This window comes from Amblyomma americanum, chromosome 3 (genome assembly GCF_052857255.1).
Source record: "Amblyomma americanum isolate KBUSLIRL-KWMA chromosome 3, ASM5285725v1, whole genome shotgun sequence".
Lineage (NCBI taxonomy): Eukaryota > Metazoa > Arthropoda > Arachnida > Ixodida > Ixodidae > Amblyomma > Amblyomma americanum.
The window spans coordinates 142528945-142552946 of NC_135499.1; the positions used below are offsets into that span (position 1 = coordinate 142528945).

General features: G+C 46.0%; 1 pseudogene; it reads right to left on the minus strand.

The window, feature by feature from the left end:
• Positions 1–424: 424 nt before the first annotated feature.
• On the minus strand, positions 425–1889 carry LOC144126381 (uncharacterized; annotated as a pseudogene).
• Positions 1890–24002: the final 22113 nt, after the last annotated feature.

Consider the following 24002-nt stretch of genomic DNA (forward strand, 5'->3'; position numbering starts at 1 on the left):
ATGCTATTACTTTATGTTATACAATGATAATTTTCTAGCAATAAAGTATGTGGTAGAGAGTCAAACGATTTCATTAAATCGAGAAACACGCAGTCAATAAGAACTCTTTCATCTAAAGAACTAGCTGTATCATGGAAGAGTTCAGTTAACTTTGCGACACATGAAAATCCACTACGAAACCTATGCTGGTTATTATTTATGTGGAAAAACTTGTCAAGATGGCATGCAATATTTGTAAAAAAAAATGCTCCAAAACCTTACAAACTGAACTTGTGAGGGACAGTGGGCGATAATTTGAAACCAGATTACTTGGCCACGATTTATGAATCGGCACAACATATGCTATTTTTCAATAATTGGGCAAATAACTCAGCTTGTCATCTTAGCTTAACTCTGTGATCTCGGAACCTTTCTAGCACCTTTTTCAGGCCTCCACTCCCCTCTCCACATTCTTCGAAACCAGTGCATCTTCGAGGTATGCTTGAACCCCTGATAGGTCATACAGCACCGCATCTACCTTTCTCTGGAAAATTGCCGGAGCAGAGGAAATTCCGAAAGGAAGCAAAAGAGCGTAAGGAATGAATCTTGCCTTACAGAATTTCGGCACGGCTCCAGGCTTCAGCTGCAGGCTGGCAGTAGGCCCCTTGATCAGGCAGAGATTCCGGGAAAACACATTTTTGTAGTCGCCGACTGTGTTGTCGCTCCTGTAGATTGTTGCGGTGTGTTTGGGAAGTCTTTCGTCGACGACTGGAGCACTGGGACCACCGCTCTGTCAAGCAAAGAAATCACGTCACGGCCACAAAGATTTGGCCCCGGGCAGTTGAGCCCGATAAGCGAGCAGTTTACGGAAACAGTCTGGTATTGCACACACAGCTGCAATTCTCCCAGCACTGGCAGTGGTCCAACATAACTTCACACGCGAAGGCATAAGTGCCGGCCACTGTTCGCGATGCTGGTCAAAAACATCCCGTGAAATGACGCAGACAGGCGACCCTGTATCCATTTCCATGGGAAGTTGCACACCATCTTATGTGAAAGTGTGCCGTATCGGGAGCTCGAGGCGGCTTTTCCGTGCAGAAAGTAGTTCACCTCTTCAGTACCGTCCAGCCACGGCGTCTTCGAGAGGCAAAGCTTTTCCTCTCACTACTTGCGGTGTGACGCGGCCTTTATTGCCGGTGACGCGACACATCTTTGCAAGATGAGCTCGGTACCCGCAGCGATAACACCTTGCTCTGATCAAACTACAGCTGCTGTCGTCATGTTTGCTGCTACCCCTTCTACCACAGTGCTGCGGCACAAAACGAACACGTGAAGCTTGAACCGACGTGGGGTGGGAAGCTTGTAGCTTAAGCAGGGGCATCAATTCTGGTGTAATATTTCCAGCATCATTTTCAGCACCTTCGGCAGAAAGTGCCAACGCTTCGGCCTCTTCGAGCGTTAAATCCTTTTTTTGCTAACATTTCCTTCCGCAGGGTGACTCAGCGCACGCCGCAGACAATGCGACCCCTTACCATGCGGTCAAGCGACGTGCCGAAATGGCAGTTATCTGCTATTCGGCGAATAGCAACGACAAGCGTGCTAACGGTTTCGCCGGGAAGCTGCGAACGCTTGAAGAACCTGTAGCTCTCGGTTATCTCGTGCTTCTACGGATCGTAGTACTCATCCAAACTTTTAACGACTTCCTTGTAAGTCAACTCATTTGGCGCACGTGGCGCAACTCTGCCAGCTAGCACTTCGACCGTCTTGTTAGACAAGGCCGAAACCAATAGTATTGTCTTTTTAGACGAGTCAGTTACACTGTTCGCTTCGAAATACGCTTCTGCTCTGACTATGTAAGGCTTCCACTTATCTTTTGTTTCTTCGAAGTCCGGCAACTGTAGGCAGGCCATCGTTGTCGGCTCCGAGATAGCTTGAAGACAGGAAGCTACGGGACCCGCCTTGGTAGCGCGGGTTAAAAAAAATGTCCTCGTCGACACAGTTGCATCGCCAGCTACTCAGCCACAGGCAAGCAGATGCAGACATAGCTGACGGGGAATGAACATTTATTCTGGCAGCGCAGGCAAATACGTAGCATAAGTAGAAAGGGGCACCCTGAGGGAGACAAGAGCAGGAACGGCTATCGCCGGAGCCATCGACAGAAACACAAAAGGGGAAAGGGGGTGGTCGACGAGAAAGATGCGCTGTTCGCAACAGAATGAAAAAAGGCCTTCGTAATGACATACATGACGTAATGACATGTATGTCATAACGAGCACCAATTTCCATTGCCTTGTATAGCAATATTTAAGTTATATGCTCAAGTACCTTGTTAAAGCGAAAGCTTTACTAGGCTCGAGATCTGTCGACAACGTCGTGTCCGCAAAACGTTCCCGCAGCAGTTGTGAGGAACTTAGAAGAAGTAGCGCCAAACGAATGGTTGCAATCGAAAGAGGATGATGTAAGGATGCTGTGCAAAAAAAAAAACTTATGTCGATAGAGTGATTAGTAATTATTTAGAGACAAAAATTACAAAAAAGTGGGCAGAGCCAAATTTGAAAAGGAAGCGTGGCGCCAAGTTTGAAAATTCAAAATGGGCAATTGATAGAACTTGATTAAGTAAGACAATTATTTTTGGTAATTGGGACATTAGAGGAATTTTCATCAGTGCTTAATCGAGTAAATGCGAGGAGAAGGGACAAGTGAAGCAAAGAGAGGCAAAGAAAGGAAAAGAGGGGCTAAGAGGAACGAAGAGGCGTCAATGCTTTCGCATTCCTCCAATGCGGGTTACCGCAGTGACCTCAAACGTTGTTAGTTTTAGATTGAAGTTCAGACAAACAAGGACAGTGAAAAAATGAAGCCGCTTCACCGGCATATACCACAACTCTAGTTCCATAGCTAATTTCGCTTTGTAATTTACGCAGCTCCTGTTACAACAATGGCCTTAGAATACTACCATGAGGGGCGCCACTCTGGAGAAACGTCACACTAGATCTCTGACCATTCACCTGTACTTGCTGGTGTCGATTTTTTAGTCTCTACAAAAGCGTCAGTAATGTTTCTCGATAACTTTATTGTTGATGTTATGTTTGCAAGAATAGGGTATTTAATTGTGTCGAAAGCCTCTCAGAAGTCCACGAATGTACTTACCACCTAGTATTCATGTTCGAAGAAAGAGCGGAATTATTTCTGTTTGTTTTAGTAACTCGCCACGACGGCTCCATAACTTTGGCGTTGAGCTGCTGATCCCAGGGTAACGGGTTGTTCGATCCCGTCTACGGCGGCCATATTTAGATGGAGCTGAAATACAAAAACGTCCGTGCGCTCTGCTCTCTCAGAGCATGTAAAGAACACCAGGTGTCTAGTCAACTCAAGTCGTCTTTATTTACGTCAGAACGGTGTACGTAGGCCAGGACAAAAAAGTTAAAGACAGTTCACTTGAAGGAGCCTGGGTCTTCTTGTACAACACAAGAAACAACGACGATGACATAGCATGTTGAATTAACTTATATACCTATACTACACATTAGGCGGGCAAGAAGGAATATAAATGCGCAGCAAAATAAAATAGTGCGGGTACAAAAGGTTAAAAGGCAACACGCGCATAAAGAAGATCGGTAAAGCTATTTGCATGTTATCATATTATGAAAGAAAATATATTCGGAAAATTTTAAGAAGGAAAAATTGCAACATTGTCGTGTATCTCAGCCGAGGTGTCAAAGGAAGTGTAAAATTCGCCGTATCAAGGTGTCATGGTAGTCTAAATTCATCCGAAGGTCTCCACTACTGCGTAATTCGACGTGCAATACGTAATAGTAATACGATGTTCGTTGAATGGTGCTTAGCAAATACAACATGCAAGTGTGTTAATATGTTGTGCGCAGTCAAAAATGGCGAATTCTTTGGTGTAACAGAATGCTGACAAAATTTTGGCAGCGAGAGCGGTTTTGAGGGCACTTTAGGACTGATCACCGTTGAAGATATGTGACTTTCCAAACAGGACCACATGTCTGACACATTAGAAGGGAAAGCCCACCGAGAGCTTTATGTCCCTGCTGTTCCTGGTATATCTTTCCTTTGGGCGACACGAGAGGCAAAAGATCACCTTTACGTGACAGTTGTATCACGTGACTGCGTCGTAAATAATCGGCCGACGGTATAGTGCATAGTTCAGAGACAGCAGTGTTGAAAGAAATCATTGTTCGTATCTGCCACTCGCATCTATTGCGTCCTTTAACGCGTATTTTAAGGCACAGTGCAGTAACCCAACTCTCCCTGAAAGACAACTTGAGCAATTTCATACGATTTCAAATGCAAAGACATTTCATTATCCTCTATTAACTACCTCATTGTTGCATTAGTTCCGGAGAAATCGATTGTACCATGTTCTGGGAAATTCCAATCTAAGAGGGTGACACTCAATAGTGCTTTGCATTCATTGAGCCTAATAAAAGGAAGTCTATGTTATTAACTCCTAAACACACACAAAAATCTTGGAGTGAATTGTGAAAAAAAAAAATCTTGACAACTGCAGCATGAGCAGGACATTTTCTTCAGACCGAATCTTACAACTCAGAAAGAACATGGCTTTTCATTAGAAAAAAAAAAAAAACATGCCGAGTAATATTTCTCCCACGAATATTAGCCATAGATTTTATCCTGCAAATAGAAGGGAGCATGTTCCACTCTTCTAAAGGAGATATGCGCGCCATGTTTGACGCTATTTTTCTACTGCGTTCTCAAGAGTCGCGTCGGTGTTCCCAACGTGCATTTTCCTCTTTCTTCAGCTCATTCCTGTCAGCGGCATCCGCGGCGTCAGATCGAAATCTGTTATGAAGCTCTTATTCTCTCCCTCACTTTGAATTTAAATACTTACCACGTTCCGGAAGAATCACCAACTTCTCGTTGATCGGCGCCCTTTGACGGGCTGTCCGTTTCCCGCAGCTGTTATACGCCTCCTTAAAATTAGTTTTTACAAAGCACTGAAAAAAAAACCCTTACGAATTTAAAAAAAATCAGCCACAGTGATTTCGTAACCGCTAATAGAGGATGATATACCGCTTGGTGCTCAAGCAAGCATCCCCAATTCGAACACCTCCCCTCACATTTTCACACTAAATTGGGACCGCTCTACGTGACTGCGTTTCGTAAGGAGCGCCTGTATTACGTGCTCTGCGTTTTCTTCTAAACATCGGCATCCTCAAAACGAGAAGGTCCAGGAGAACAATGGACACGGAAATAGTGGAGAAAAATAAAAAGAGGAAATAGGCGAGAGAAAAAAAAAGGAAAGGATAAATAAGGAGAAGACTATCTGCAGATTGCGGGAGAGCATTTGCGAGTAGCGCGAGTTCCTCGAGCAATTCCAGGCGCTGTTTAAATGGCCAGGAACTGCACAAACTGTTGTGAGAGCTTGCTTCGAATAGAGCTCTTCATAGGAGCCACCGGAACGGTTGTAATTGCTATAGTCAGCTCGACGTTTAAGAGCTTCGAGCGCTGAGATAGCATAACAGGGTTAGAATTGTACCCCGGGGATTTAATTCTCATGGGCAGCGAGAATTACATGTTTTCATTCGGGGGTTACCGCGCAACTACGAACGGTGGAAGCGCGTGTTCAGTTCTCGCTTTCTTATCAGTTTCTATGCGGTGCTGCTCCTCCTCCCAGATGGGATGTTTCTGGTAGGATTAGATTACATTGTTATCAAAAGTCCAAAGCAATGACGTCAATGTTGTCGTTCCTGAATTCCTAATAAAACAGCAAATTTGTTCAGAATTTCAGCTGATCTTGGGGATTTTTAATATGCAATCAAAATCCTAAATTAGATTCCAAGAACCAAGTCTTAACATTTTTTCACTTATGATCAGCAAAATAGCGTTCCTGCAAAAACTGAAACAAAATATGGTAATAAAAATAATGGCTATATCGTTGAAACTTCTCGGCACAAAGTGTTTTTATTTCTTTCTCCCAGCGTGGCGCTTTGTTTTACATGGCTGGATGGTGGGATGGTTGGTGAGCGTAAAACAGCGTTAAGCTCCCGTTCGGAGGAGAAAGCGGCCTAGTTGTTGGCATTGGCGTTGGGATGTCAAAAAAAAACCTGATTGATTGAAAAGATTTTGACGTCTTACGTTGAACTGTGGAATGCAAATGAATAAAACTTTAGTGAAAACGTGATTACGAGGTTGTAGCGCGAATCAAATGTATTTACTAGATGTAAGAGTGTAAACTAGATTACGCTGAGAAGAAAACTAGGGAATTGCCGCCGCGGTGGCTCAGTGGTTATGGCGCTCGGCTGCTGACCCGAAAGACGCGGGTTCGATCCCGGCCGCGGCGGTCGAATTTCGATGGAGGCGAAATTCTAGAGGCCCGTGTGCTGTGCGATGTAAGCGCACGTTAAAGAACCCCAGGTGGTCGAAATTTCCGGGGCCCTTCACTACGGCGTCCCATAGCCCGAGTCGCTTTGGGACGTTAAACCCCCATAAGCCAAACCAAATTAGTAAATTAAGGTGTGCTGCACTGACGCAAAAAAGCACACACATTTAGTATCAAACACTAAAAGCTAAAAGGGTGGCAAGGAGGCTTACAAATCTGGTACCAACAGATACCAGATAACACGGCAATAGATAGCAATCCGGTTGAAGGTCCTTTCTGTCAGAAATGTCCTGAAGCTGAACATCATCTGACAGAAATGCGTTTTTGATGAAAAAGAACATATTTACCATAGCGGCCAATAAGACATGTTTTCTAGAAGCTGTGCAGCTCATGTAGAACAACCATATCATGGGGTTCAAGATCATGATGAGTCGCCGTAAAATATCGCAGACTGTGGGAATTTTGAAATAAAGTCTTCCTAAGTGTTCTTTGGAGCGGGTCGCAAAACAAAATCATACCTTTACAGTCGATAAAGCCCTGCTTGATGGTTTCTGGTACATGACAAAGATGGTTATTAACAGAAGAGACTATTTTTTTATGTGAAGGCACACTTTGACAAGTAATGCTTCAGTGCGCACTTTGAAGAAAAAAGTTTCAGCTGGCATTTATACACAGGCAAAGTTGAGAAGGCGATATAGAGGTGGCGGAAACGGCAATAAAATCAATTCTTCGCATGGATTTTTACACTAAAAAAAACAAGTAGTCAAAAGAAAAACGAACTTTCAAAAAAAAAAAGAAAACTCCGATGAATAAACTTTTAAGACAAATGTAGGGAAACCGGGGCGTTCAATAAAGTTAGAAGACACACGTTTGGGAGCAGGTACACAATTTGAAGTCCAATAATTCTCTAATATTTACATGAGAGCTCTCACGAAAAAAAAAATAAACGAGCAAATAGCTGCCTCACATACAGGTGCACCAACCCCAGTCCTCCAGCCCGAACAGCGATGCAAAGGTTATCGCACCGCATCGGCTCGAAACTGGATACCCATGTAACCATCGCGAATTTTCGATGAAAGCGCTGAATGTAGGGTCTGTATATTTGGTTTCCGGAAACTCAGCACAAGGCGGGGCTCTACCGAAAATGGAGAGGCCATGCTGACCAAAATCATGAGCATAACACCGAACGGCCGGGACCTGCTCTAGCTAATAATGAGAACTTGACCTGAACGCCTGTGGAACGCCTAGGTATTTAGGAGGTACATAAGACTATTTATCCCGCATATCAAGGCACTGTTGTGCCCCAGGAATGGAACCACAAACCTGAACTTCTGGAGGGATTCATCTCGTCTATTCTGTTTCATGCCCAACAATTCTGGACAAAAGCATTTCTGAACGGGAAAGAGTTTATCAATGCTATTATTCCACATATCGCAAGATTTCGCAAAAATAAATACAGAATATGGGCAGATATCCCGCCGACAGGCTCCCATTTCTTTGCTATGAATGCTCTTGCTATCGCCAAAAGCATTCCTTATTGGTTTCTTGTGGCAGTCTGGACTGCTCGATTCGGGCAATAGAAAAACTCTCAAAGAAAGATTTTGCTACACATAGGAAGAATGACCATTGCCTTTAATATTTCTATAATATTAGCTTACAGTTTTCCAATATTCAAATTTTTTGTCCAAGAATGTTAGACATAATAACTTTGACCTCACTACCAAAGAGAGTAAATCCATGGACATTTTCGTTGTGGCGCTGGTGTCCAACTGCAAAAGAATGCTTTGATTGCGTTCCGCACACTGGATAGGCAGCGCACCCTCCCTGCCACCCTGGGAGGTGGCATGCAGTTAATGGTTCGCGGGAGATTGATCACCAAATGAACGCTGCGGCCTAGCTTTTGCTGCAGTGTCGCATGTCAGCCACAACGCTGTCAGCGCTAATGCATTCAGGCCACATTTCTCTCTCACCACCGCCACATGTATCAAAGCACGAATGAGGCGTCCACATATCCAGGGAGCCAGTTATGCGCCCTTCCTTTCCTGAAAGCTATCGCCGTCTAGGACATTATCAACGCCAACGCCAATGAACACAATGAACGCCGACATCTTTCGCTTTGTATATCCTAGATTAGCTGAGCTAATCCACATTTTACCTTCTCTTACGGCGCAGTTCAGATGCCCGCCGAAGTGTGAGACAGATACTGAGCCGTTTCTTTTCCCCCAAAAATCCATTTTCAATTTTCAGTTGTTTTTTTCACAGTGTTTTTTATTGTAGTAAAAAGCGCCTGAGAAGATGTGCGCAGAAACTGAAGTACTGTCAGGTACACTCCGACGATCAACTAGTTTTTCTTGCAGATTGAGAACTAAGACATACTTTCCCGCATCAACGATGTATCTGATTCTCGCTTTTTGGCGCTTTGCTCTTCTTTGCACCAGTTTTCTGCCAGGGATCGTCATCAGCTAGCTCAGCTTGTCATCCTTGCGAGCTACAGCATGAGTTCATATTTAAGCGAGCGCATTTTAGCGTCTGCTACAAGAAAAAACTAAGAGGTGGACGGAGAAAGGAGGCAGTTCTCATTACGAGCGTTCTGCACCACAACCAGTAACGAAAGCAGCGATGTATTCGGCGTCATCGTCACCATCTTATTTATTTAGTGCAGGCGCACTAAAACCCCCACTCTCAGATTTCGCTGACGTTTGTCTGTTCGAAGCCTCCCTCCTTGACCTTGAGCTTGCTCGGCAACGGCAACCTTCGTCTCACAAGCCCCACCGGAGGCAGCACCTGCCATCGCAGTGTCATGGCGCATCGCTTAACAGCTGCAGCACTGCTCTAGGAGTGATATGAGGACTCTCAGCGATCTATGAATGTAGAGTAGAGAACGCCCAAATCTATATTGCCACAGTGTTAGCCATTTACTGGCGCCGCCATGCGGTGGGACAGCACCCGCTGGTCTTCTTTGTCTTCCCGGGCTCGTGCGTTGGTTCGCTGAGTGTGTCTGCCTGGCTAGTTCTGGTGTGACCTTCTGCCCTTTCTGCCGGCTTTCGGTGACCATATATGTAGGCATTAACGCACTAATGCTCTCCAGTCATACCATTATGATGAAGCTTAAATTAGATTTCGCCGACCTGCATAGCCAAACAGCAAACAGTGCAAAAGAAAATGCTTTGTGCATTTGTCAAAAAGGTTATATGATTCGTCTACTAGACGCATTTACCTAGATTATAATATTGTACTGGTCAACAAATTATTTGACAACAGGTTTGCATGTTTTTATAAAACAGTGATAAAAGAGGGTGCTTCGTTTATTTCTAAAAGTGTACCAATTACATGCCGCCACTCATCGTACGATGTCAGATTGCAGTGTAGGTTTGTACTACCAAAATGCAGAACTAACTATGTATTTTGTATGTTAAGGTATATTGTGCCAAAGTTCCTCAATACCTCATTCAATGTCCAAGTGAATATTATGTCTTTGTCTGCCATCCGAAAAAACTTTATTCAGCAGTCTGTGCTGCAGTGATGCCAAGCGTCTGCGCGTACTGTGCCACTGTGTGTTATAGCCTCACTGTCTTTTTCTAATAATTATTCCTGCCAATTACTAGATATGTTTTTGTCAACCATGTTATTCATAAGCGCACTTGCATTTACTTTTTAGCAGTCGTCGTTTTTGCCTCGTGCCAGCTGCTGATTTGTAAGGGTAGTGAGGCCCGTCAAGCGGTGTATCATTCACTGCTTTTTTACTCACCATCCCCAGTTTGCATGTAAAAATTGAAATAAGAATTGATTGATTGATTGATTGATTGATTGATTGATTGATTGATTGATTGATTGATTGATTGATTGATTGATTGATTGATTGATTGATTGATTGATTGATTGATTGATTGATTGATTGATTGGTCAATGTCTGAGCCTGTTTGACATCGAAAACCGAGTCTCGATCCGTAACAGAAGTGAAAACGGGTCTACCGCTCCTAATTTGCATTTGGGCGAATCATGCTAAATCATCCGCCATTTTTTTCATTATCTAACTTTTTTTTTCACTCGCTTTGCTAGTTATACATCCGCTCGTCGGCCTGGAGAGCATGCGAGAGAGACAGCTTTATTGACACAGCAGTCGATGCAGGATGTGATGAGCCAGCAATATCTCGAGGCCTTTGTCGCAACTGGACATACGCTTCTCACTGGAGGTTACGGCTTGGCAGAAAAGAGGAGGAAAGTATGACTGACCAGTGAGCAAATACGTTTTCTGTGTAAGCGAGTGCTTGATGACAGTCGGACACACGCCAGAATTTGGCCGATTTATGAGGTATTGCATTGATGACGGCTCGGAATCGTGCTCAGTTGAGTCTGGCTGAGGATCCTCGTCTTTTATAAGTGTGGAACGTGATGCAGTATAAAAGCATCCGCTTGCATTCAGTAGATCGTCATGTTCCATTATAACAAGCCTCTGTGTAAGATACACCTACTTTCCTTGGATTTGGTTTACCTAACCCAGCCTGTGTAAGAACTGCAGCAAGACTAAGTAAATTTTCCACCTACGATAGCAACTGGGCTCCTCTTGACAATTCCGGAGCTCTGCTTAAACTCCATTCAACGACGGTCGCGATGCCGCCACGTACAATTGGCACGTCTTCAGATAGAGCGCGGCGCTCTGTCCGAAGCCTGAAGCTCATACACGCCATTTTCAAAGGCCGAACATCCTCATACGGAAACTGGCGACCTGGAAAAGTATTAGCGCCATCAGTGCACTCGACAGCGGAACTTCACCGGCATATTTCCTCAAAGGGTGCAAAGTCGCAACTTCGCGCACAAAACGTAACAAACTGCACAGACTAGGAGTCCAAATAGTTATCGCGTTCCAGAAAAACTTATATACTAAACGCCACTGCATCTGTACACGGGAAATGAAAAGGTCTGAGAGAAAAAAACATAGCCACCAATTTGATTCTGCTGGGATAATGACGCTAAATCATTACTTCTTTCTCACCCTATCCTCTCTTCCTGTCCCCTCACCACTTTCATTTCATTTCTCCATTCTGCCTGTTATCCTTTATTTCCGCTGCCCCAGTTCAGGTGCTTCAGTATCGATGGCAGATGCCTGGGCTAGCAAAAATGTTTTCCTTCCTTTTTACTATTATTTTAATAAAAACCACTGCTACTACTACTGATTCGTCTCAAATACCAAATAAGGGTTTCATTTGTATCTTATTTTCTCGCCTTTCATTTCTTTTCATTTCCTTGTGCCCTCATTTATCCTGCAGTTAACGTATTTTATTCTATTCATTACAAGGTTGTGGAGCAGAAAGCTTCGTTGCTAGAGTCCAGCTTCTTTCTTTAATTTAAGGTCCCGCGGTTTGAGAGCGCACAAGACACACTAGCGCAGAGAACATGTGAGCGGGATCAAATCTAAGCCGCTCAGTCCGCGTTTTGATGAAGCCGTAACTCAAAAGACGCCCGTGTGCTGTGCGATGAGAGTGCAAGTTGAAGAGCCCCAGGTGGGCAAAATTGATCCGCAGCCAACGATTATGGCGTTTTTCACAGCCCGCTTGCAGCAGCAGGGCTTCGAGCCTCCCGTACATGGCCCCTTCATTTCTTCTCGGTAAAATGCCATCTCTTTTTTTGTTCATTCGGCACACCAAGGTAAGGCTATACGAAGCAATGGTACATGAAAAGTTTTCTTCTCTTAAGCATGTTATCCAGGAATTGAAAAGACATCGACTCAGAACTGCTCAATCCGAGTGTCTAGTTTGATGTTTCCGGACTTTGGAATCGCCTATTATTTTGGTATTGAGGATAGACTCCCGTAGATTATTTTCCCATTGGCGATAGACTCGATTAAAAATAAAATAAAATAAAAGATATGAGGCTCTTCTCAGGATAAAAGGAACTACGGCTCTTTTGATCAATTACAAGCTGCTGGATGTGCTGGGGGAAGATGGAACTCTACCCTATGAGAACATATAAAGGCTGGCTAAAAAGAAGAACGCATGATACAGGTTTCGAGACCCCCTTTTTATTTTCCGCTCTTTCCTAAAACTACAAAGTTCTGTGTGATTGAAACTCCAGTTGTATGAGGTTTACGCGAGACCAAAGAGCTTTCTGTTCCTCGCAAGACTTGGCCGAGGGATAAGCCGCTTAGTGTTTGAAATTTGCACATGGCTGCCTCTTCCCCTATTTAGTCTTTTCACTGGTAAAACTTCGTTTCCGAAAACCAACCGACGTCATTACTGCTCAAAGGACGGCAGATCACTTAGAGAGCGGGTCTCCAGCTGCTGAGTGTGCCCCGTGCTTCGCCCGCTTTTGTTCTTTGACACAGACAGCGTACATTATCACCGTGGCTTTTTTCTCGCCTTGAAAAGCTTCCGTAATCATCACTTTTCTTAGCTAGGCGGGGCGCTCCGATTTTTTTTTTGACGCGACGTTTATTGCCTCAGGGCATAAAAACTATGAAGTGAGAAATAAGTATGATTTCTTCGCCGCTTTTGGGCTTTACATGAAACAGGGCCCAGCCGCTCTCCTTCTGCGCTCTGTGCTGCGCGCTCAGTCATTGCTTTCTTTTCTTTTTCGCTGATTTCGGCGCTCGATGCGCAGTAGCGCTTGACTGCTATTTAGGTGTCTCAGCAAACGTTCACAACGCTAGAAGAATCGATCAAAGAGGAAGAAGAGGAGGATTTCATACACATAATGCGAGAGGCTAACAAATAGACCACTACGGCAGTTGTCCCTGCGCCAACACATTGTGTCAGGCTTTATATGAACCGCCTTCAGAGAGTAAAATCTGAAAATGGTGTTTTCAGGAATTTTGCGATACGTTCATGGCTTTCTGATCGGGCGCACCATGCGCGTACGAGTAGGGGGTAAGCTCTCCAAGCCTCGCTCGGTCGACATGGGCGTGCCGCAGGGCTCTGTCCTATCACCATTTCTGTTTAATGTGGCCATGTCGGTGGTGCCGGCCTCCCTCCCCACGAGCGGGCGACACCATGTGTACATGTCCATATATGCAGACGACATAGCTCTGTGGTGCCGGGGACCACCGGGCGAGGCGTTCCGCGTGCGGGGGTGCCTTCAGGAAGCCCTGACCGCAATCGATGCCAGCTTGCGCGGCCTTGGTCTGTCGCTGAGTGCGGACAAATCGGTGGCCATGGCCTGCGTTTCGCGCTCGCGCGCGCACCTTGCGCCACTGTCACTGGACGGGACTCCGATTCCTTGGCGTAAATCGGTGCGGTACTTTGGCCTGGACATCGACTGGCGCCTTTCCTTCCGCCCCGCGGCGACCAAGGCCTGTCTGCAGATGAAGAGGATCACCGCCGCCGTGCACAAGCTCACCGCTCGAGGCCAGGGCATCTCCCAGCAAGCCGCGCTGCGTCTATACAATGCCGCAGCTTTGGGGGCGGTGCTCTATGCGCTGCCGCTCGTCACGGTGCGCAAGCCGTGCTGGAAGAAGCTCGAGCTTCAGCACCGCAAGTCCCTGCGCGTGTGCCTAGGCCTGCCCAAAAACTCGCAGTGCGCCGCAACGCTGGCCGAGGCAGGAGCGTGGCCCCTTGAGCTCCAAGCAGCGCGCAGGGCACTGAATCACATCGACCGGCTTCACCGAGCACCGGACGGCGGCTCGCTTCTGCAGCGTATGCGCTCGCACCCGCGCTCACGAATGGGCGCGGCGCTGCTTGAGTATGAGCAATTGACCCAAGGCCCACCCCCCTACGGCTCCTGCGCGCCCTGGCCTGCTGCCTCGGAGGTACAGCGAGAGATCGTCGGCATCGCGGGAAAGCGGAGCACACCCCTCTGCGCTGTGCAGCAGCTGGCCAGAGCCGTCATACACGAGGAGCTCCAGGACCATCTCCTCGTGTACACCGACGGCTCAGTGGCCCGCGACAGCTGCTCCCTTGCTGCGGCGGCCACCATCCCCGCCCTGCGACTGCACAGCCAGCAACACGCAGCCTTCCTGGGCTCCTCCACCACGGCGGAATTGATGGGGATCCGGCTCGGGCTGGACCTGCTGCTCACCCTCGGCCCTCCGCCGCCTAGGAGTGCTCTGCTGTGCGACTCCCGCGCCGCCCTCAGCCGCCTGCAATCTAATGGCCGCGGTACCCTACTAGTGCGGGAAATTCGCTCGCGCATCGAGCGCCTCGCGCAGAGAGGTTGTGCCGTGCGTGCACAGTGGGTGCCCGGTCACTGCGGCATCGCCGGCAACGAAGAAGCTGACGACCTCGCGACCGCTGCACACCAACTACGTGCCAGCGATCTGCCCCTTGCGCTGGAGGACGTGCGTGCGGCCATTCACGACCATCTCCGAAAGCAGCACCCCGCCCCACGCATCGCGGGAGGTGAGCGCATCGACAGTGTCACCGGCTGTCGCGCACTTACACGGTCACAACGTGCAATGATCCTCCGCGCGCGCATTGGCTGCGTGTGGCCCGGGGAACGACGGGTGCGTCATGGAATCGCGACGGGTGATGTGTGTGACGGATGCGGTGCAGTGGAAACACTAGAACATCTGCTCCTTCGCTGCTCCGCGTTCGCCGATGCTCGTCGCGATATGCTCGCGGCCTATAGGGCGCAGGGCATACTGCCAGACTCCATCAAGACGCTATTGTGGCCGCAGGGCAGTGCGCGCACTCGTGAGCGAACTTTGGTGAGCCTCTGTGCATTACTCGAACACACGGGCTTGACGTCCCGTCTGTTCTCCGTCAGGTAGTTACACGCAGTGATCAAACGCTCCGCGAGTTCTACCTTGAACGATTAATAACTGGACGCCCCACTCCAGTTGTAACCTACACAGTGCTGTGCGCGTGTGTGATTTAATTCCTCTAAAATGAACTAATCACGCGCACAACCTGGACACATTTCTTATTGTGTAAATAGTTTGTACATATTACTTCTCCCCCTGTCCTCTATTCCTGTCCCCTCACCTCTTTCATTTCATTTCTTCATTCTGCCTGCTGTCCTTTATTTCCGCTGCCCCAGCTCAGGTGCTTCAGTATCGATGGCAGATGCCGGGGCTAGCAAAAATCTTTTCCTTCCTTTTTACTATTATTTTTAATAAAACCATTACCACCACCACCACCTTTTCAGGAAAAGAAATGGCGCAAGAATTGTCTCATATCTCGGTGGACACCCGAACCGTGCCGTAAGAAAAAGGACGAAGGTGGTAGTGAAAGAGGTAAGAGAGAAAAAGGGGCAGTGCTGGAGGGCTCCGGAAAAAAAAAATTTCGTGGGACCAGGAGAATTTTGTGGGAATATATGTAGGTAGGTAGGTAGGCCTCAAACAATGCTGGCACATATCCACTGCGGGGGAGTGGCCAAGACACAGGCGGTTAATTGCTGGGTACAGGAAAGTTTTGACGAGGAGTCAAAACTTTCCTGTATCCAACAATTAACCGCCGTGTCTTGGCCACTCCCCCGCAGTGGGCATGTGCCAGCATTGTTTGAGGCCTAACTACCTACCTACCTATAATTTGCACCACCTGGGCATCTTTAACGTGCACTGGCATCGCACAGCACACAGGCGCCTTTCGCGTTTAACCTCCACCGAAATGTGGCCGCCGCGGCCAGGTTCGAACCCGGGAACTCCGTCTCAGCTGGCCAGCGCCCTAACCTCAGAGAGTATTTGCGACTTTTTTGTGCGATTCGCCTTCTGAGCCTATGTTACCTGGTTATCTTTTCCTGCCAGTCAGCGTTGGTGGACTTCGTTTAGTTCATCTTAACGTGTGGCGAAGTATCTACCCTCTTTGTATTTTCCGAGACACTTCCGGCCCGATGCTTCCTGCGTCTTTGCAGGCCATTTTACTTAATGCCGTGCAACTCAAATCAAATTCTCTAACTTTCGTGACTGTCTTTGCTTAAGAGGGTTTATGCATAACATGTATTTTCCAGAACGTTTTCTCCCCTTCGATTTCCGTCTAAACTCTTAATTTCAGCGCGGCGAAAACTTTTGTACAGAGACTTGCATGCCATGCTCTTCCCTCTGCCCATTTTCTTTTTAGTGTGCTTTGAATTACTTTGGTATGCACGATGTACCTGCGTGGATGCAAACCGTTACTTTCTCCGTGCACCAAGAGTTTCAGCTACAAGCAGCATACGGAGAGATTGCCCATGAAGCCATGGCTTCAGGACAAGGTTATTTTTGCGATTTAGTTCGTGTTTTTCCTGTGTTGTTCCAAAAACAACTGAACATTGCTTCATCAATTGAGAAGAAGCTATTCTGATCTAAGATGTCCCGCAGTGGACCTTGAAAACGCGCATTTTTATTATACTTTACGATGCCTTACTTTTTGGCATTATGTTTATGAACCCCTTTTTAGGCTGTTTCACATTGGGCTGCACGGCTTATGGAAAACCCGTATAATGCACCGGAATTATGAATCGGTTGTTTCGAAGAAATCCTTTTTCAGCGAAATGATTTTTCATCTGAGAAAAGCGTATGATCATGCAGGCTTGAAGCCTGAGTGCCACTCCCTCTTGGTGATGCGCTCAGCCTTGCCTTCCATCTAGTGCTGCGTAACCTTCACGTTTTTTAGATGCGTTTGATACCACTCCCTAAAAGCTCTGCAGATGAAGACAAACCGCTCTATAAATACGGATTATAACGAAATAAGGGATGTAACGAAGAAAAATTGATACCGCCCGTATTCCCCTTAGAAACCAAAGCCAAATAAGCAGAAAGCTTACACCGGTGGTGGTTTCAGACATGCTTATAACATGTTGAAAAAATTTGCCGGTTGATGACACTCTTTGTAGTATTTCGGGTATAAGTTATATAGCATAGGTTGTGGAAAGGTGTTTCTTGTCACCTTCATGTCACTGAGTGTCCGTTGGGGAGGCATATTTGTACTGGCGGATATGTCAGCCGGTCCTGTCTGTAGTGTTCTTGGGTATTTTTGTACGCGGTGAGATTCTATTTCCCGCAGGTCAGGCTGCTTGAGTGGTCCCGCGGCCCGGCTACCAAATCCTCGAGCCACGTTTTGGGCAGCTTCGTTCCCGAGAAGGAATATTTTGACGGGTATCCATAGCAGTTGAACCGTACATTAGTATTTGGTTTGCTCTAGCGTTTGCTGGGCAGCTGGAGACACCCTACCCGGATATAACTTCTGACTGCTGATTTTGAATCGATTACTAATATCTTGGAGTTCTTGGCGGCAGCGGTGAGCTCTATAGCCATTTCGATGCTCCTTGTCTTCAGAGAGGTGCCTGTGAGTTTGCTAAGTCAGCATAGCGTCTCTTTCAAGCGTAGTTTGCGCGTGCATTATGTGGCATGACGACGCTGGAAGTTAATGCGAGCATCGCGCATGCTGGGTTACGAGATGTGCCGTCATTAATTACGGTTCATTATTAACTGCAAGAATTTCTTTCCTTGTGAGAGCACTTGGTTATCTGCGAAGAATACGCTGCTGCACTTTACGCAAAGCGCGTTTTCAAAGAAGAATCAGAGAGCTCTTTAAAGATGCATGAGTGTCTCCACAAAAAGAAATGTGCGCAAACAACTGACTAGCCAAGAAACTAATTTGAAATGCTATTCGAGGTGGAAAACTAGCCACAGAGGCAACTATTTTGTGCTCTGCGAACCTTTTCATTTCAAAGTCAATGAAAAAATCCCTCTAGCCGGCAGCACGTCTATGCATCTTTTCAAGAACTATTCCAAGTAAACAACGCATTACTTCTGCGCCAAGCATTTATTCTTGCCCTGAGGTCCACAGGAAGCTAAAAAAAAAAAACTCGTAGAAAAAAGATGTTATGTCCTCTGTTTTGTAGCAAATGTAGCGGAGTATTTTCAGCATTGCAATTTCTTTTAAACGCATTTACAGTAAACGCAACAGTTCGCTGGTAAACACGTTTTAAACATTCCTGAACCTGTGTGCATGGCTAAGTGCATTCGTCGTAGTTAGATGCTCTTTCACTACCAGTTTACACTACAAAGCTGCTAACCTTAACTTGGAACTCTACGTAGACGCGTGATTCCTTTGAAGGATAACACAAAGACGCTTCTTGGACAACTTATTGCGTATGTGAATAGTACACACTCGCACTTTCTTCCCCTTACAGCGACTTGGGTGAACAGACGCGCAGCCCTGCACCGGCGTGTCAGCACAGCCTCGCTGCTGCGCGGGCTTTAAAGATTGGCACTGAGGTAATGCGCTCTCAAGCACATTACAGCATCAACACAGGATGAGAAACCCAAAACCTTTATAACCTGCAGACGCACAAAAGAAGACGCCGGACTAAAACCTGGTGTTTGTGAGGACTGGCCCCATAAGCGTCGGTCCAGTTGTACCTCCCTGCACGTACTCTTTTAGAGGCAATAAAACTCTTTCACCAACACCACCACCTGAGGACATGGCGGTAATGAAGTTTTATTCTTCTTTATTGAAGATACGTAGCCCGCGCCAAAATACTTTCGCAAGCAAATAGGTAACATCCAACAAAGGCAAACACCCCTGTGTTATGCTAAAAGGACTCCTAATCATGCTCCTCACAAACAGTGGACTTTTATTTTTTTATCGAGCCTTTCACGCAACTAACAGTACCGCTAGCGTGCCCGCTGAAACACCACCGTCTAGAAAATTGGTGCCAGCCCACCCAGGACAGCTCGCACAACACCGACTGCGCAGCGCGTGCGCGGTGACTCAAACACTAAATGAATCGCTGGGCGCATTCCGGAGGTCTCTGACAGCGTACGCACCGGTGATTGAAGACAAACACTGCGGATGCCCCGGCTATCTCTAGGACCGTACCACAGCAGCCGCCATTTGCCATATGGCTGCACACTGCAGACCTCGGGTTGCCAAGCCTGGAACTAGGTGTTTACAGCGCTTATTTTTTTCCCTGCTACCTCCTCCTCTTCGCTTGCAGGCACAGCAATCTTTGGAGTCATTTCATTTTCAGCGCCGCGGCCTCCTGTGTTGAGGGCCCCAAGAAAAAAAATGCCGAAGCATTAGCCCCGAAAGTTGTCCCTTATGAACCTATTGCCGTGACAAGATCGTTGGTATGTTGCCGTTACTGAGGAACGAGATTAATACAAGGTCCCAGGAAGAGAAACCAGCAGAACAGGACGCCTACACAAGAGAAGAAATTCACACGGACGACGCTAGAGACACAACTGAAAATTTTTCCTTGATCAAAGAATCGAGCAGAGCAGGGCTCACATGCGCGTGAGCAGGCAACGCCGACAAAACGTAAGAAAGGAAAAAAAAGAAAAGTTAGGCATTAAAAATACTTCTATCTTGCACGTCGAGACTATGTCCCATTCATGAATCGGTGTTCTTCAGAAGAGAATTAACTGACGTATCGCTTGCGCAATCAATGCCTGACTTTTTTATTTTAAAACCTTCAAAGATTTCACGTTCTATTTGCGTTTTGCCTCGGCCGATGATTTTTTACACGGCTGAACAGGGGAGTACAATTTTGATATTTGTCGCAATGTTTTGGGAGAAGTTGCAGTTATGTGCGATGCTCTCTTAACCGGTCATTAATGCATTGGCCAGTGTGGCCGATATAGGCCTTACCAAATGACAGAATGAAAGAGTAAACAACGTTGGTTGTACATTTGGTGAACATTTTTTGGTGCTTGACTTAACAATCTTTTTTTGCGCTCTTTGCAGAGATACGGGCACATAATGACTAAAGTTTTGTGGTTGCTGAAAACATAACGTTCGCACCGTATTTCACTGCCACCTTTTTGATACTATGCGAAAATTTGTGCATGTAGGGAATAACAGCAGACATCAAATCCTGACGCGACGCTTCTTCGTTGTGAGTTGTGAGGTACCACGCACCAAATGGCCGAACAAGCTACGCTTCTACAATAATCAAGGTCGTATTGTTTTCTGCTTGTTTACGGTCAATGCCCTCAACGAGCCTCGTAGATGCTTATGCCTGAAGAATGAAGAATTTTGTCGTGCTTAAGAGTACTGCAAAAGCCATCTAATACGCCAGAGACTCGAAATACGCCAGAGACTCGAAGCGTACCACGAAGCGAAGAAATGAATAATTATATAGTAAGTTTGACACAACCGCTACCCTCCGTCTCACTTCTTTTTTTTCATCCCATGCAAGGCATGTAAAGAGAAGTGCTGTTATAAACCTAACTATAACGAAAAACCTACGCCTGGTCTGGTTTCCGCGTTCCGAAGATAAATCCGCCAACCAGCATAATACGCAGTAAGCAAAAAAAAAATCACCTGTTTTAGGCTTCCTTCCAACGAGTTTGCTTTAGTTCCGGTAAAAAGCTTCGAGTAGAGAATGATGCAGCGCCGTCATTTTAGCACCCGTTTTGTAGGCCACTTTGTATTCACAAAAACGGTCGCAAAACGAGTTGTGACACTGCCTAAAACAAGAGTGACCCGCTTCCTGCTGGAAAGAGACCGTTACTTTGGCCGACTTCGTCGATGTGACTATGAGGTGTTACAATATGTGAAGAGCACCAATTTTCTTTTCCTCTCATCAGTTATATTTATTTTTTCGCCCTTTTGCCAGAAAGAAAAAAATACGACTGTGGCGCTTCATATCCGTGTTACTGTTAGCTGTTCCGTTTTCTAATACTCGCATTAGGGTCTGTACTCTGCGCGCAGGTCCAGGAATCCTGGGAAAGGCTTTAGCTGAGACGGCCACCGAAGCGCCGCCTTGATCAATGGGCACGATCGATCTCTTGCTTCTTTGAAAGCCGACGCTTAGGTCGGGTGTCTGCTTTCAGGAAAGCGGGGCTAGGAAGAAACCACATGCTGTTAAGGAGACGGGTTGGAGTCGAAGCAAGACGCACTGCAAATGATGCACTCCTTGTGATGAAAGTTCTAGGATAATAAATGCATTTAGAAATTGAGTGGGTGAACACATATTTCTTACCTAGAGTAACTCTTATGCCTAAAGGAAAAGGAGAGAAACTTGAGAAGAAAAGCATGAGACGAAAATACATTATTGACCAACAATGCGAACTACACAACAGAATGGCAAAACGTGTTCTTCACGCAGAAGTTTAAAACTTCGTCGATGGAGTGTTTGTGGCAACTGTTTCATATTTTATGCGATTGGCCAAAAGATCCAGCTAACCCAGACTTTTAACTCAGTACTCCACGACAGTGGAAGGCGGCGCTGCTCTCTTTGACCTGACCGTTCAGCGTGGGGTCATCGGGCTAGCCAAGCAGGTCGTCGAGAAGCACGGACTTGTGACCACGTGACGTTCCGGTCTCGCGTGCACTTTTTGTAGAACCAATAAAAGTTATAAACGAAATCTCTACTTCACGATCAAAGCTGCAAATCCGGGCCATCGCTGAGTCCTCGACCTTGACCTTTAATAAATGAATAAATATTGCCGTGACTGGGATTCGAGCCCGTGGCTCCGCGAACAGACCAGCTTCGCTGGAGGCTGCAAGAGAGCACTACACTATCGCCACAGCAGACCACACCTCGGCTTAAACTACAACACACTCTCACGCTGTGCATTGCGCACCGTCGTGTTCATCAACTTCCATCTGATCCTGAGCTCCCGGGTTCGAACCCGACCGCGGCGGCTGCGTTTTTATGGAGGAAAAACGCTAAGGCGCCCGTGTGCTGTGCGATGTCAGTGCACGTTAAAGATCCCCAGGTGGTCGAAATTATTCCGGAGCCCTCCACTACGGCACCTCTGTCTTCCTTTCTTCTTTCACTCCCTCCTTTATCCCTTCCCTTATGGCGCGGTTGAGGTGTCCAAAGATATATGAGACAGATACTGCGCCATTTCCTTTCCCCCAAAACCAATTATTATTATTATTATTATTATTATTATTATTATTATTATTATTATTATTATTATTATTATTATTATTATTATTATTATTATTATTATTATTATTATTATTATTATTATTATTATTATTTCATCTGCGGCACGAGCAGATCAGATCAGCTTAACCTCGATCAGAGCTTAACCGGAGTCTAATATCGTCGCCAGAGATGCCGAAGACCCAGCAAAGCAAAACCATAAGCCAATAGTCTATTCCTACCTATGACATTAAAACTGCCACAACCGAAGGCTTTCGCACAGCTTCCTCCTTCACTGTTCGAAGACGTTCCACGACACACTCGCGTTATTGCAGGACGTTCTACATCCGCCGCTATAGACGAGGGTGGCCCTGGTGAACTCTCTCATGTTTAGGTTACATGCAGCATAAATAAATCCCTGAAAGCATAAGACTGGCCAGCTGTTACCGCGGCTCAGTTGGAAGAGCACCGGACGCGAAATTCGGAGGTCGTGGGATCGGACCCCACCGGCATCATGTGGCTGTTTTTTTTCTTTGGTTTCCTAAGCAGTTATATTTAAGCGATGAAGTAAATACACCGTTAATCTCCAATTGTTCAAAACCACAAATTAAAAAAAAGAAACATTGCCCTATGCTCCTTGGTTTCGATGGCTCTGGGTTTCCTTCAAATGCACTATACAGCATAACGAGCCCCTTATTCCTCTTCCTTTGTATTCTCACTAATCAACTTTTATTATATTAGATTTTAGGGGAAAAGTTAAAGCTTAAAACTATAGGCCGTCAAATTTGGAGGTGAGACCTTCTTAGTTTTTTTTTTTTTTATTCGGCACTGTGCTTCGAAATGTGCAACGTCAAAAATACGCATTTCAAAGCTCGTCGAGTTGGCTTTTTGGCATTGCATATTTATAAAATGACGTCCATCTTCTACATCAAGAAGTAAAATATTCAAATGACCTTCCTACTGGATGCACTGAAAATGCTAGCGACGCCACTTAGTAAGTATGCAATGCGCGAAAACCAACTCAACGAGCGCTCTAATCGGTATTTTTGACGTTGGATAATTCCAACCACATTGTGGACGAAAAAACTACAAAAACTGGTATCACCTTCCATGTTCACAGCCTTTAATTTCGCGATAGAACATTGTCCTCAGAAATCTAAAATGAAAACCATGTTAGTTAATTTTAGTTATGCAATCGTGAATTACTGAGCTATATTACGAGCACAATGTCGAACTTTCTGTACAATCAACGTGCGCGGACCACACCGATGTGTCTCTCACAGTTTTTAAAATAATCTGTAAACTCTTAAAAAAACCCCCCCTGTACGTCCTCTATGCAGAAGCACCGGCTTCAAACTTCAAACGATATAGAGCACATTGTACAGCATGTCGAAACTTATCGGGATCACTTTTGCCAAGGGCACTCTTATTTCTAAGTGGCCATTTTTTCATGCACTGACATGATTAACGCAAAGCTCAGTCAGTGTCGGCTACCAATATAGAGAAGCCAGTCGCTTCCATGCGCATGCATCCAAAACTTTCCATGTCCTCACTGCTGGCTCAGACGGAGGATCTGACGTCTGCGTGGGCGACACAGACATTCTGTGATTTGAGCAGTTCAGGCCAATTACGATAGTCACCAGAGTGCGAACAGCGTGCCCACACGATGTCATTTTTTATATTTGATCATTCGAAAGGTTTCTCTTTTTGACAGTCTCTCTACTTCTGTACAGCATTCAAGGTAAAAAAAATGTAATGGGTCATCAATAAGATTCACAAATTGCGTTCTCCGACCTGTTCATATCTCCTGCTTTGAAAGCCTGCAATTCTCCTGCCATTTCTGTTTACGCAAGTAAAACACTCAGTTATTTTCCTTGTGCCGTTCAGAATTTAATTTGCCTTTCATTTGGAAAGTTTGCAATCT